This window comes from Carassius auratus, chromosome 47 (genome assembly GCF_003368295.1).
Source record: "Carassius auratus strain Wakin chromosome 47, ASM336829v1, whole genome shotgun sequence".
Classification (NCBI taxonomy): Eukaryota; Metazoa; Chordata; class Actinopteri; order Cypriniformes; family Cyprinidae; genus Carassius; species Carassius auratus.
The window spans coordinates 3,363,985-3,379,055 of record NC_039289.1 but is presented as its reverse complement, the minus strand read 5'-3'; positions in this window follow the sequence as shown (position 1 = coordinate 3,379,055).

The window sequence follows — 15,071 nt, the reverse complement described above, 5'->3', positions numbered from 1 at the left end:
CTGGGTACACATGATAGGTAAAAATCGATAGCCCGGATTCACTGTAAGTCGCTTTGGATAAAAGCGTCTGCTAAATGCATACATTTTATTTTTTATTTAATTTTGATGGTTACAACTTACAGCTTAGGGAAATGAAAAATTCAGTATCTCAAAAAATTTGAATATTCCATTTTGAGCTTGATTAGTTAGATTTTTTTTTTTATAAATACTGAGTACCTCTTGGGCTAGTTTAGAACATGCAACTATAACTATGGTATTATACTTTAAGGGCTGGCTGTTTACAGAGTGCTGTATCAAAATATATTCACAGAAAGTTGACTGGAAGGAAAAAGTGTGATAGGAAAATCAAAAACATCAGAAGCATTTCACCTGTGGTAAGGAGCAAAAAGAACTGGACTGTTGCTCAGTGGTCCACATTCCTCTTTTCAGATGAAAGTAAATTTAGCATTTCATTTGGAAATCAAGGTCTGGAGTCTGGAGTCTGGAGGAAGACTGGAGAGGCACAGAATCCAAACTGCTTGAAGTCCAGTGTGCAGTTTCTGATGTCAGTGAAGAATTGGGGTGCCATGACATCTGCTGGTGTTGGTCCACTGGGCTTTATGCTTCCATCTGCTGACAAGCTTTATGGAGATGCTGATTTCATTTTGCAGCAGGACTTTAGCAACTGCCCACGCTGCTAAAACCACTTACTGATACTACTGTACTTGATTGGCCATCCAACATGTCTGACCAGAACCTCACAGAGAATATATGGGGTATTGTAAAGAGGAATATAAGTAACATCTCACAAACAATACAAAGGAGCTAAAGGCCGCTATCAAAGCAACCTGGGCTTCAGTAATTCCTCAGCAGTGCCACAGGCTTATCACCTCCATGCCACGCTGCAATGAAGAAGGGATTTTGCAAAAGGAGCCCGAAGTATTGAGTGCTTTGGAGATCTTGAAGATTTTTGTTTTGTAAATCATTTTTTGATTGATCTTTGAAAAAATATGTAAAAAAATTTGAGATACTGATTTTAAAATTTCCTAAGCTGTAATTCATAACCATCAGCATTTAAACAAAAAACTCTTGAAATATTTCAGTTTGTGTGCAATAAATCTAGAATATAAGAAAGTTTTTTTTTTTTTATTCAATTGCAAAAAATAAAGACCTTTTCCATGATATTCTATTTTTTTTTTTTTTAGATGTACCTGTACACACACACACACAGAGTAATAGTACTTAAAGTATTAAGTTTTAGTTGTTCTAGTATATCATGTTAAACAAACTAGAAACTTTTAATAAAAAAACTTTTAAAAAGAAGCTATTTTTATATTTTAATATTATTTAAAAAAAAAGATTTTATTTCATTGTAACAACCCCTAATATATATGCAAATTTAATATGTTTACAATTATTACATTGTAAATATTATTAAATTAATATTTTCTACACTTGTTAAGTTAAGTGCTTGTGTGCGATGTTACATCCACATCAATAGGTGGCAGTATAAATTTCAAAATGGTCACTAAAACAAAATAGTTCTAAATAATTCTAAATTAAAGCTTACTTTATTAGCTTGTAATCATATTTGTTATTGTTATATAATTCTAAGTAAACTAGATTTCAACATGCAGTAGCCTAAGTATAATCGCTAGTAATTTGTGTCGCTAGCAAGCCTTTCTTCAAAAACCAGCATGATCTTTATGTACTTAACACAAATTGTATTGACAAGTCAAATCAAGGTTTAATAAATCAGTTTAAGGGTTTGTTCAGATCTCTCTAGCAACAAAGGTGATGCTTAACTTAGCAAACACCAATTAAAAGATGTTAGCACTGCTAAGCTTGCCTTTGTAAGAAACGTTCAGGCAGACGAAGGGCACAAACTTGAACTTGTTTACTTCAGTAAGCAAATGAGGGCTCTTGGCCATTGTCAGCAGTGTGGCATACAGCCGGCTTGGGATGGTCCCGAGGGTGCTAACATTTGCAGTAGCCTTTGAAAGGTCCCACAGAGAGAGGTTTCTCTTTAGCTAATGAAAGAGAGGATTGCCAGGGGGACACTTAGCTTTCATTTCTTCCTGAGAGAGAGTAATGCACTTCAGTGTTACATAAATGTCCTCAGGTGCACCTTCTAGGTATCAAATGTCTCTTTTATGGGGAAAAGGGTTGAAAAGTATTTTGTGTCCTTTTCTAGGAGGAGGGAAGTGTTCTGTGATGCTTTATGGCTTGTTTAAAGTGCCTTGTTGTGCTGCATGGTAAATGATTGAACTTTTGTTTGTTGGTGTGTGGATAAAGTTTTAAGTGGTTTTAAATGGTTTCTTTTTTCTTGAAGGCAACATCAAGGTTTCCACTTTTGAACAATAATTTAATATCCCTGGAATTTCAATAAATAAAAGTCCTAATGTTTTCAATGAAAATGTAAATTTATGTAATATATTTATATAAATATATATTTACATATTTGTAATGTAATGCATTATCTATCTATCTATCTATCTATCTATCTATCTATCTATCTATCTATCTATCTATCTATCTATCTATTTCTATACTTTATAAAGTTAGTTATTATTTAAAATAATAACTCTAGCTCTGGATAAATGTATATATAAATTAAAAATGTTTTTTTTTTATTATATATTACATTAAAATTAAATTTTAAATTAAAAATGCAAACAGCACTATGTGTCTGTGTGTGTTTATGTGTTATATTTATTTAATTGTTTAAGCATTTCAACAGTTCACATTTTCTAAAGAATAATTAAGAAATGACTTTGAATTAACTTTTTTTTACGAACAATTTAGATTGCCACTTAATGTGGCAATTGTGTTGTTTTCCGGTTCAAATATCTTAATAACAAGATACATTTATTTGAGAAGCAAAATGTCTCTCTTTCTTTTTTAAGCAGGAAAAAAGATATGCCAATGAGTCAGAAATATAAACTTAATCCAGAGTGAAATTAGATTGTTTTTCTAATTTTTTGAATGAACAATTTAGACTGCCATTCATTTTGTTTTTGTTTCATAAGGTCTAGCGTTAATTTTCCTATGCAGGAATATAGCACGTTAAATGCTAATGTGGCATGTTGCCTTTGTTCTCAATGCTACCTTTATTAACATATTTGAATCAAACACTATTTCATACTGCTGACCCTTTTTTAACCCTCAAAGACACGCTTACACACCCACCTGCACACGTAGACTCACACTGGAAATCATTTAGCTGTCTTACTTGCATTTATTTAGGTCAGAAGTAGAAGCTCCTAGAGTATATAAGCTTTTTACGAGCTGCTCTGAAGAAGCGTGTAAATGTGAAGCCCCAGAGCGGAGCTCTACTGGGGAACTCAATGTATGTGCTTTCTGACAGTCTCGTTAATCTATAGAGCTACCCTGTACGGCTCAGAAACAGGTCAAAGCTGAGACTAGGGTTTTATACGAGTGTGTAATATGTGTGTGTGCGTGTGTTTCACCTGAAAGTGTATAAAACATTGCATCTGCACTATGGTTGTCATTACAGAAGTTTAAAATCATGCTTAAACCAACTGTGATTTTATGGATAATATTTCATTCAGTTGGTCCAAACATCCCATTGTATGACCATGTGCTCTCTTAAAGATTCAGACTGTTACTTATGTGTAGTCTGATGTAGTATATAAAATATTATATCATAACAAAAAAAAGTATATATATTTTTTTTGTGTGTGTGTGTGTGAATTCTAATAATATATATTCTAATAATATATTTTCTTTACTATCACTTTTTATCAATTTAACACATCCTTGCTGAATAAAAGTATTGATTTTATAAAAAAAAAGAAAAAGAAAAAAAAATACTGACCCCAAATTACTGACCAGTAGTGTATATTGTTATTATAAAATATTTATATTTTAAAAACATAGCTTCTTTTTATTTATTTTTTTACTTTTTATTCATCATAGTATCCTAAAAAAGTATCACATGTTCTGAAAAAATATTAAGCAGCAGAACTGTTTCCAACTTTGATAATGAATCATCATATTAGAATGATTTCTAAAGGATCATGTGATAATGATCCTAAAAATTCAGCTTTGCATCACAGAAATAAATGATAATTGAAAGTCTAATAAATTCTAATAAATTTTAAAACAATTATATTACATTGTAATAATATATCACAATATATATAAAAAAAAAATCTGTATTTTTTAGCAAATAAATGCAGGCTTGTTGAGCAGAAGAAACTTCTTTCAAAAACATTAAAAATAGTAATGTGTGTGTGTGTGTGTGTGTGTGTGTGTGTGTTTTGTTTAAATATGTCTGTGAGGCCAGACTGCTGTAGACGATGTTAAAGATCAAACACTAAGCAAACACAGAACCTGATAGTCCATCATCAAAGCAAGGTGCACTCTAGTCAACACTGTAAATACACACATGTGAGCACACACACTCTTACATTCATACGGAGATGCTCTGGATTTAGTACATGTGATAAAACACTTATATTCACAAATGCTTTGATGCATAATTCTATTCTTCCTCCTCCAATCTCACAGTTACATTGGGCAATGATACTTCTGAAGGCATGTTACTGGTTCAATAGAAATTATTTATGATTATTTTATATCTCCTAAAAATGAAGGTTCCAAAAGGTAGTTTCACAGCAATGTTTTTCTTAAAGGATGTTTTAATAATCTAAAGAAACTTTTTCCAATTTAAAGAAACTTTTGTGGTATGTAACGTTTCCGTTGATGTTAAAAGGTCTTCATGGAACCATAGATGCCAATTAAGAACATTTATCTTTTTAGAAATGTGAAAGTCTGATGTAGAAAACATACAAACTTTACACATTTATATCTTGTTTACACTTTTAAAAGGTAATTTTTTATCACGTTTCATGCATTTCTGAAAATATTTTTTTTGTTTTGTTTTGATGAACTAAGACATTAGTCTAATTTATTTAGGTCTCTTTGTGAACTGTAAATGTGGAATCTATTGGGCTGTGCAAAAGTCCCTGTCATGTTGAGGGTGTTGCTAAAGTGTCAAAAGAGTGTGTCGTCAAGTCTTTACAATAATCTGGTCTTGAGATATGGCTCGAATCGTTCTTAAATGTTTTTGATTTATGCCCACATTATCCACACAGTAAAATCGTAGTTTAATAACTTAAAGTAGAAATAAAAAATAAATAAAACATACATTTAACACATTTTAATCTTGTTTTTTTTACTTCTAAAAGAATGTGTATTTTAAAAAATAAATTGTATATGATATTCTGTAAATATGATTTTTGTTGTTTTTATAAACTGCAAAATTATTTAAATGAATTTTTATGCTGATATACACAGAACTTAAAACTCATTTTGAACCCAGAACATTCCTTTAAGGTAACTAACTGCCCTTCTTTAGAAATCAATGTCATGTGCAATTATTATTATTATTATTTTTGTATGGCCTAAAAGTGAACTGTCCATGTCGACTTTCTGAGACTTCAAAAGACTTATAAAGTTTATTCATGAATCACCTGATTGACTGTCACCCTTAGAGGCAAGTTAGTGAAAGAATAGTCCCAGTTCACCTCAAGGTCAAGACCCATTCTTGTCAAACATTATCGTCTACATTTGATCCAGGACTAAGTGGTGCCATTACATTTGGAGCTTACAAACCTTATTTACCAATTCGTCCATGAATCATGTTAATGAAAGCTATCATTTTAATTTCTGAAGATATTTTGAGAGCAGTCAAACAAAACTGTGAAAGCATAAGAAAAATAGACAAGGTAAGAAAAAGGTTTAGGTAAGGTAATGGAATGTGTGGGAATTCTTCAAACACACATGAACTCTGAGTCCATAATCTGCTGGTTTCCATCAAAACGTCTGACATGAGGTTTTTTCAGACAACCGGTTTGATCTACACAAATAAACATGGTCGTTCTCACGGTTGGCATAACAATTCTGACCCTAAATCAACTTCGTCTCGGTCTTAGGGGTAGGACTTTAAAGTTCCAGACAGTGCTGTAAATATTTAACAAATGTTAACCTAACAACCTATTAACCTTGAGTGTAACCTAACCTGAAGCAAACAAAACTAAAGTTAACCTCCTTTTATGCAAAGTTATTTACAAAACGTCTTTGTTTAATGTTGTTTGAAAACTTTTAAGCTTTTTTTTTGCAGAAGTTAGATTGTTTTCTATAAGATTTTACCTTTGCTTGTAGTAGTTCTGAATCTGTAGATTGTCTGTAGAAGTTTGTTTTAGTACAACACTTTTTTAAAAATGCTCTATCCATGTTATATGCCATATGATACATTTTCAATATATATATATATATTCAATATATGCAACTGTTAGCTTGTGGTATGATTTATGTCTTTGTTGGCCATGTGATGATTCTGTTAGACCTCATCAAACCATAGGGATCAGTGTATAATTCATTCAAAATGATCGCATGATGCCCACAAGTCAAAAGATGTTTGCAATTGCCTCGACCAACCGATGTAACTGTTTGCTCCACAGCTGTTTCTGGTGTTTGCAAAGCCAAGGAGGGTGAGCCCTTTGTGGTGAAGGGTGAACAGAGGTCATCTGCCAAACATTCACAGCCCAGATGAACTCTTTATAGAGATATGGAGGTTTTATCACAAAGGTATTTAAATGAAAAGCAGCAAAGATTTGATTTGGAGAACACAGACCAGCTGTTTTCTAGATACAGCTGTTTGTTTCAACCAGCGAGATGTCTACTGATGGTTTAGAGTGGTGTGGATTACTTATGGATTATTGTGGAGTTTTTTTCAACTGTTTGGACTTTCATTTTGATGGCACCCATTCACTGCAGAGGATCCGTTGGTGAGCAAGATGTAATGCTTAATTTCTACAAATCTGTTCCCATGAGCAAACAAATTAATGTACATCTTGGCTGGCCTGAGGGACAACACATTTTCAGCCAATTTTCATTTTTTGATTGAACTATCCCTTTAATGTTGAGATTAAGTTTATAAAGAAATTCCAAAATGGAGGTAGAATAGTTTTGGATTAGATTAATAATTTGAGTTGTACAAACTATTAAACTGAGCTACATTTTGTGAACATGGTGTGTTTGTTTTAAATTGGTCATTAAACGCTAGTTGACTCCGGCCTGTTTTGGTAGTTTGTCAATGGTAGAGTGACCAAGCGACAGTTACTGAACGCATTAGAGTTTCGGAAAGGAGAAACTCACAGAGTGCTGAAGCATGAAAAATGGCCTCTTTCAGCCTAAGGCTATGACACTTGCCAATATTTTGAGACCTTTAACGTGCATGTGCATGTGTTTGGTGGTTCCTCTATATGGATAACTCTTTAACTAGCTAAAGACATACACGGGCCAGTCCTGCTCAAGATTCAATCATTCAGTGTCCAGCTATGCTCAGACTTACAGGAATTCATGCACACACAAGATCACTGCAGAATTGGGAGTTCTTGGCACTGGTGGCTGAACTCAGTTGCCTAGCAACCAGGTGGCTCATTGAATGAGGGATGTCAGGATTGTGCTCTACGTGTGTGTGAGAGAGAGATTCTCTGTAAGAGTACAGTGTTTTCACTATATCCCCCAAGTATGATTCGCAATCAACGTCTTTCCGACCGATCACAGCTTCTGCAATTGGCATCTGACGATTAACCACATAGTCCATCAATGCGAATGACGCTTTCAGCAGATCTACTCCTAATCCGCACCCTCCGTTGGTTTTCTAAGCTTGTTATTTAGGCATGTTGGCCTTAGAGTTCAGAAGCAGTTCAGAAGCACTGAAAAAAAAAATGGTGTAGAAACAATTTTAACTCAGAAACTGCTAGTGAGTTTCACAAATAATTACAAAGATGCTATATCCATATACTATTGAACTCAATGCAAAAAGCAAGTTTATTAAAGAATATCATGGTATTACCATTAATTTTGTATGTGTGTGTATGTGTGAATAAGCCACAGGTAATCACAGATTGCATATATACAGCCATATCTCCTGGCTATGAGTGTGATATTACATTTATAAAACGGTTCGATAGCACGAGTGTGCAAATATATGAGAAACAACAACGAGGTGTCTGTAAAAAAACCTGTTTTTGAAACCACGGATTAAAATCTCAGTTTGACATTTTAACAGCTGAGCTCAAACCTCCATTACTCATTCAAAACTGTCACTTTAGAACTAATGAAGGAATGTTGAGTTGATTTGTTGAAAGCTTACTATATCAATGTATTATGTAGAATAGAGTATTATTAATAGACAGAGAGGTGGACTGAGCGAGTCATCTGATACAGCCTTTATTCTTCAGTTCAATCTCATATTCACAATAAAACATTCGTTTGTATTGTCTGCTGAGGAAAGCGATATCTTTGTCATACTCTGCTTTCATCTGTTAAGATTTCCGATGACAGGGCTGCTCAGTGCATTTTTTGGCTTCATCTTACAAACTGCTGTTGAAAGTTCTTTGTTCACAACAATGTAAATACAATCACCATCATGAAAAAAAAAACAGTTTCTATACACTATAATTAAACACTACTATTATTTATATAAAATATTATATTACTCTGAAAACGTCAAAGGAGATCTTCAAATAGACATTATCTTTATTAACAAACCGCATATTTGAATTCTAAACAAGTACATTATCACCTAAAAAAAATAAATAAAACTACATTCAGTGACACAAAACAGTATCATTTACTAAATTATAGTTTTGTTTTGTTTTTTGGCAAAATCACTTTTTTAATATATATTTTTTTTCACACATTTTTATTTTCCTTTTTTTTAAGACCTTTAAGACCACCTTTTCGCCTACTTTTGCAAGCTACAGTTATAGCAAGTAGCAAATAATGGTCCACTATTATGTAAAACTAAAGACCAATGGCTATTTAAAAGCATTGCTAAGACTTTGTCCACACTGAGATGTTCCGTCCAAACTTCCTGTTTCAATAGGAAGCACCAAAACAGCAACATTTTGGACCAAACAAATGTGTTATGTCTTTAAAAATAAGACCAGTGTTCTTGTTATATTGGTCTTTCATTCTCTCTACAGCTTAAAGCATTTAAGTATGGCTGAAACAAGTGCCTCTCTTTTCACTCCCAGTCTCTCAGTCGTCTGCTCTCCTCCCTGAGGAGGATGAAAGAACTCCATCCTGATGCGACTTCACACCAGGCAACTCTTCCAGCTCCCGGCCCCTCAAAACAGCCAAATGATATGCTTGGCTTTTACAACTAGATCAACAGCCTGTCCTGATGTCTGTCATTAAGTGCCGTAAATTCTTCACAAACAGCAAGCACAGGGCAGGACATGTTTACTGTAGATGTTTCTAGTCTGCCTCAAACTGAATATTTGACCCCGCAGAGATGTTTTTTTTTATTTTTTATTTTTTTACTTATTTATGTAACTCAATTGCATCTTTCCAACCTTAGAAGACGCCTCAACATGTTCATGTTTAGCACTGACATGTTTAGCAGCATCAGAATTGCTTCTGATTTAGTCACCCGTTTCCCGATTGCTATAAGTGTGTGTTCTGTGTCTTTCTGAGTAAATGACATGCTATGCTCTCCCTCTAATCTATGCAGTGCCACCTTAGAAAGACTCTACTAATCAGGATGACCCATCTTGGGTTTCTGTCGTCTCTGATTTTCTCGTTTTGTAAACAACAGATGGTTTATACAACGTAGCTAACATTTCCAGAGTGTGTAGTTAAATCTTGGCCATGTTGTCCGAGTTGTAATTCTATCCCTTGTTTTAGTTAAATCATCGCCACTTTGTAAAAAAAAAATTCCCTCCTTGTTTTAATTAATTAATCCCCTCATTTTAGTTAAACCTTGGCCTTGTTGAACTCATTTGTTTCCTCATTTTAGTAAAAGTAGAGCCACTGTACTAATATGTTCTTGTGATTTAGTTAAAACATGCCCACATAGTACTACGTAATTGTTCCCTAATTTTGGTAAACTGTGGCTAGGTTGTACTAATTTGTTCCCTTATTTTTAGGTAAACCATGGCCATATTGTAGCAAATTGTTCCCTTATTTTAGTTAAGGATATGTTTACGCAAAAAAAATGTATTAAAAATGTAAACGTTTTTGCTTAGAATTTTTGAAAAGTTGTGCATACATATGACAACATTGTCAATACGATCCCATTCACGCGGATCCACAAAAACAACAACTAAAAAAACTGTATTATACATGCCAAGCCAGTAGCTGGCGATGTCACTTTGTAAAGAAACACTACACACCTGCGCACATAGCTATAGACTGAACACATAATATGCGTGCACATGATGTGACCGTTTTCACAAATTAACATTTTTGTAGTTTGCATAGAGATGATAATGGTATGGTTTAAAAAAATGTCTACTTTGAAACCCATTTTCAAAAGTTTGCATTTTCAGGCCCCCCAGAATTAATTTAATTAAATTTTTGTAAGAGTTGCAGCTAGTTAGTTCAGAAACTCTTATTAGCATATAGCTAAGAGACATTAATACTATCATGGTACACTTGGTTAAACAGTCTAAAGCCAAAGCACAAATGTAAGTAATCAGGACAAAGTCTTTGATTGCTACATGTCAATATGCTAAACCACCGTCTAGCTCAATAGATGAAACGGACGGAGTAGATTAAGCTTTGAGCATGGGAAAAAAAAGTGTTTTGCCAGCAGTTATCTGGCAGGGTTGTGATTAAAATGGTTGGGTTGTGATTAAAAAAATTAAAAATTTCATAGGTGAAAATGAAGACACACAGCCAAACACACACAGGTTTATGGTGCAGTAATGCTGTGACGCTATAGCTTTACTGTTCTGTTTTCAAGCTTCTAGCATTACACATTGTGCTGCAGGGAATACATTGAATGCAACAGTGTGTCTGGGCACATGCATCCTGTGCAGACGGAGGAGTTATTTATTTTCTCTCTCGCTAGCACTCTAACCTGAGGGCTACATTATGGAGAAATGCTAGTGTACTCTGATTAGCATGCTAGTTCTTGTGCAGCTACCTGTAATTGGGTTCAGCTCACACCAGTCAGAACATGAAAACCATGACCACACACACCATTTTTTTCAATGATCTTGATGACTGTTCAATGATCCTAAATGATTTTACCAGCATGTAATTCCTGCCTTTTCTCTGGAAGTGAACTAGTATTCATGTCCATATTCTGTGGAAACACACACGCTCAGGCTATATTTACGTTTTTGGAGCGGTCGAATGTGGCATCTACCTATTAAAGGTGCTGTAGGGAACTTTTGTAAAAAAAAAAATATTTTTTACATATTTATTAAACCTGTCATTATGTCCTGACAGTAGAATATGAGACAGATAATCTGTGAAAAAAATCAAGCTCCTCTGGCTCCTCCCAGTGCTCCTATTGCCATTTGCAGAAACTCCATCGCTCCCGGTAAGAAACAACCAATCAGAGCTGCGGTCCGTAACCTTGTATGTGTTCAAAATGTAGAAAAATGTATATAATAAGCTAGTACACCATGAATCCATTTTCCAAACCGTGTTTTTAGCTTGTCCTGAATCACTAGGGTGCACCTATAATAAGTGTTTATATTCGGACTATTTTAGATTGCTTCTGGGATACTGCGGCAGAGTAACCCAGTACCTTTGTGATTCTTCATAGACATAAACAGAGAGAAGTAGATCCGGCTACGATGTTCTTCTGCAAGAGGCAAGCAGTTCTGTTTATTAACCGCTAGAGCGTCAAAAGTTCCCTACCGCAGCTTTAAATATAAATGACCAAATACTGTTATTTTAGCATAACTTATATATATTTTTGACTTGTTTTCAGTACAAATATATAACAAAATAAACACATTAAAACCCTCAAATTACAGATACAATCTATGTGTCTTACTTTCATATTGCTTCTCAAGTGAATGGATCCCATTTCAAGGACTTTAGATTCTGTAACTGGAAAATAAGACAAAAATAACCGTTATGAAAATGATTTGTTGACATGTGCTGTTTAAAGCCTACTGCCCAAATTTTGTAAAAAATTTTTTTTTTTGTAATGTTAAAACGTCAGTGTGATATGTCATTGTTTCCTGTTTGATGCAGTTAGCTATTTTGACCCCAGGCAACTTTCCAAAAGCCAATTTGGAGCTCTTTACGCAACAAACACTGGCTACAGAACCGGTGTCATATCAGCTGAGGTAAAACTGTCAGCCAGAAACATTGTCAGAAACAGAGTTTGAAAAAGTGAGCTTTAGCTATGACACAGCATTCGTGTCAGACTTATGACTTTTAATCAGTCCCAATTTTAAATTGGGTGCTGTCTCTGTGTGTGGAGTTTGTTTAAATCATTAAATTAATATTTCTCACCAATAAATAGCCACCCTGGATCAGCGATCTTCATAAAAGCCAAAAACACTTTGTTCAATTGTTCATACTTGGTTAATAGTTTTATTCTTTGTGAAGAGCCTTGTGGAAGGGACTTTCGTGAATTAATTTTTCGTTTGAAACCACCCTACAAATAGTGTGCTGTATTCACCTATATTTCATATTTTCCTATATTATTCACTTTATCTAGCTAATTAAACATTGCTTTACATTCTATTTGGATTATATGTCATATATGACTTTCATTGGTCATACCAATAGATGGCCCCACCCTAAACTCACGTTATTGATTGAGCATGTTGCTATTTTTTATTGCAAAAAAACATATAACAGTGTATTTTAGAATTTTATATTTTCATGCAAATTGACACAAACAATGTAGCATTTTCTTCATTGCACAATAATGTCATTGATTGATACTTTCTGGAATAAACCACGCCTATCAAGCAAGGGTACCTTTTACAAAAATGAACTATGGTTTTATTATAGTAAAAGTGTAGTAAGCATTTTTTTTTTTTTTTTGGCGTATTGATAACCATGTGTATAACCACAGTTTTACTACAAATACAATGGTTAACTCTGGTTAACGTATCAAACATCTGTGGTGACCATAGTGATAATGTTTTTTAGATGGTATTTTTATAGTAAAATTATGGTTTTCATAAGTGTACTACTGGGTCCTGAAACACAACCCAGATCAGTGTGTACCATCCCGAATTGAACAGTACAGTACAGTAGAAATATAATCTATAAATTAAAAGGTCTTCAAAGTGTTGATTTTCAAATAAATGTATCTTCTTTTGAGGATCTTTTTTATATTTTAACTGGAAAACAAGATAAAATATCCTTTTCTAAATATCCTACAGATGGCCAATATGCTTCTTTAGCATATAGCTAACCTTTAAAGTTGTTACTTATTGGTGACAAGAAAGATGTTTCCAAAATGTCATCTTGTAATTATGGTAACTCTGACATTGATGGAGAGACTGAGATCTTTAGACATGAGACATGAGACACATTGAGATCTAAGTCAAACTATGAATCAAAATTCAATTTTTATTTTAGATTACAAGAAATATTGACAAAAAAATACCCACTGAGATGAAGGCAACTTGTGATTTCTTGCCTCATCTAATCCACTTTGAAGAAATTAGACCATCTGTCAAATTAAATCCAACCCCAAACAGCAAGACAGACCAAAGGCCCTCTTTGCCGCTCTGATCTCTGCTGGATTGCTTGTCATTTTAACATTTTCTCAACCAGAGATGAGATGGGGCTCTGGACTCTAACTTGGTTAAGCTAAGGTTCAAAGGAAACTCCAGTCGAGTCACATAACTTTGTCTCCTCTGATTAGCTAATTGGTGATCAGAACTGTATCTGGTTGGCTGAACTGAACACAGATTTACAGTTTAATCTCACTGTCCAAATATCATATTATTAACCCGTCAGTCAGCTTTTAGCTTTGATGCTAAAAGGTAGAGCTCTCATGACGGCTAAGTTAAGCCTACTCCATCACAGTTTCATGTTATTTCAGATGTAGAGTATGAAGTTAACCTGGTAATGTTTTTTCAGAGCAATATGCCACTGTCTGAAAGTATCTTTGTGAGATCTCGCTTCTTGTCAGAATAACTTACATTCTTGCAGAGTTCAATTCAGTTAAAGCTTTTATTTTCTGGCATCTCAAAGTAGAGATCGCTTCTTCAGAGCGCCACTGAATTCTGTCAGCATCAGCACGCCAAATCTCATCTCTTCCCTTTCTTTGGCTTTTGTCCCGGGTCTCATAACAGAAATAATTGACAGGGATGGGGAGACAGAGATAGCAAGAAAAACAAAGAGATAAACAAGGGGAAATAGGGTTCCACGGTAATTGACATGTCTAAGCTTTGCGATCTGCTGGTTGTTTCCGTTAGTTGTGATTTGTCATAGTGAGAGATGCAGTATCAGCTGTGAATGTGCCAAAAGGAAGGAACAGATGCCAGGAACAATAGCTTTTTAGCTGTTCTAGGCATGGGTTTTTTGCCAAAGAACAGAGAAGCTTGACACACCATATTCTTAATTTTGTACCTACAGGCCAGATATAAATCATTAAACTTCCTCTGGGAATCAATACTGTTTTCTCACTTTTCATTGCAAAAAAAGTTGCATTATTATTATTATTATTATTATTATTATTATTATTATTTTACTTAAAGAAGCAGCAATTAAAATGATGTTACCTTTAAAATATGTGCCTTTTTGCCTGAGATAGTATATCTTTACAAATAAACTTGCTTTCCTCATAACTGCACAACAAAACACAAAAAAAAAAGTTACAGTGTAATAAAATTTTTCAGATTTAAGTAAGTTGATGCAATTATTTCATACTATAGGCCTTAAATTCAAATTCATGAATATAAAAATTTTGGGATTCCACTTTACAGGGAAATAAATTGCTTATGGTTTTGCATATATATTTTCTGTACATTTCTGTATTTTTTAAAATTGTATTGACACACACACACACACACATTCCAAACAGATGATCCAACCCGATCTCACGGCAATTCGTACATTATTCACAAGGTGGCTTATTCGTACGAATTCGTACGACCTCACTCATACAAATTCATATGATTGTTGCCAAAACGTATGTATTTTACGAGTTGCACAATTCGTATGAATTTGTACGAATGACCTACACATAACCCCGCCCCTAAACCAAACCGTCACTGGGGTTTAGACAAATCGTATAAAATCGTACGAGTGAGGTCGTACAAATTCGTACGAATAAGCCA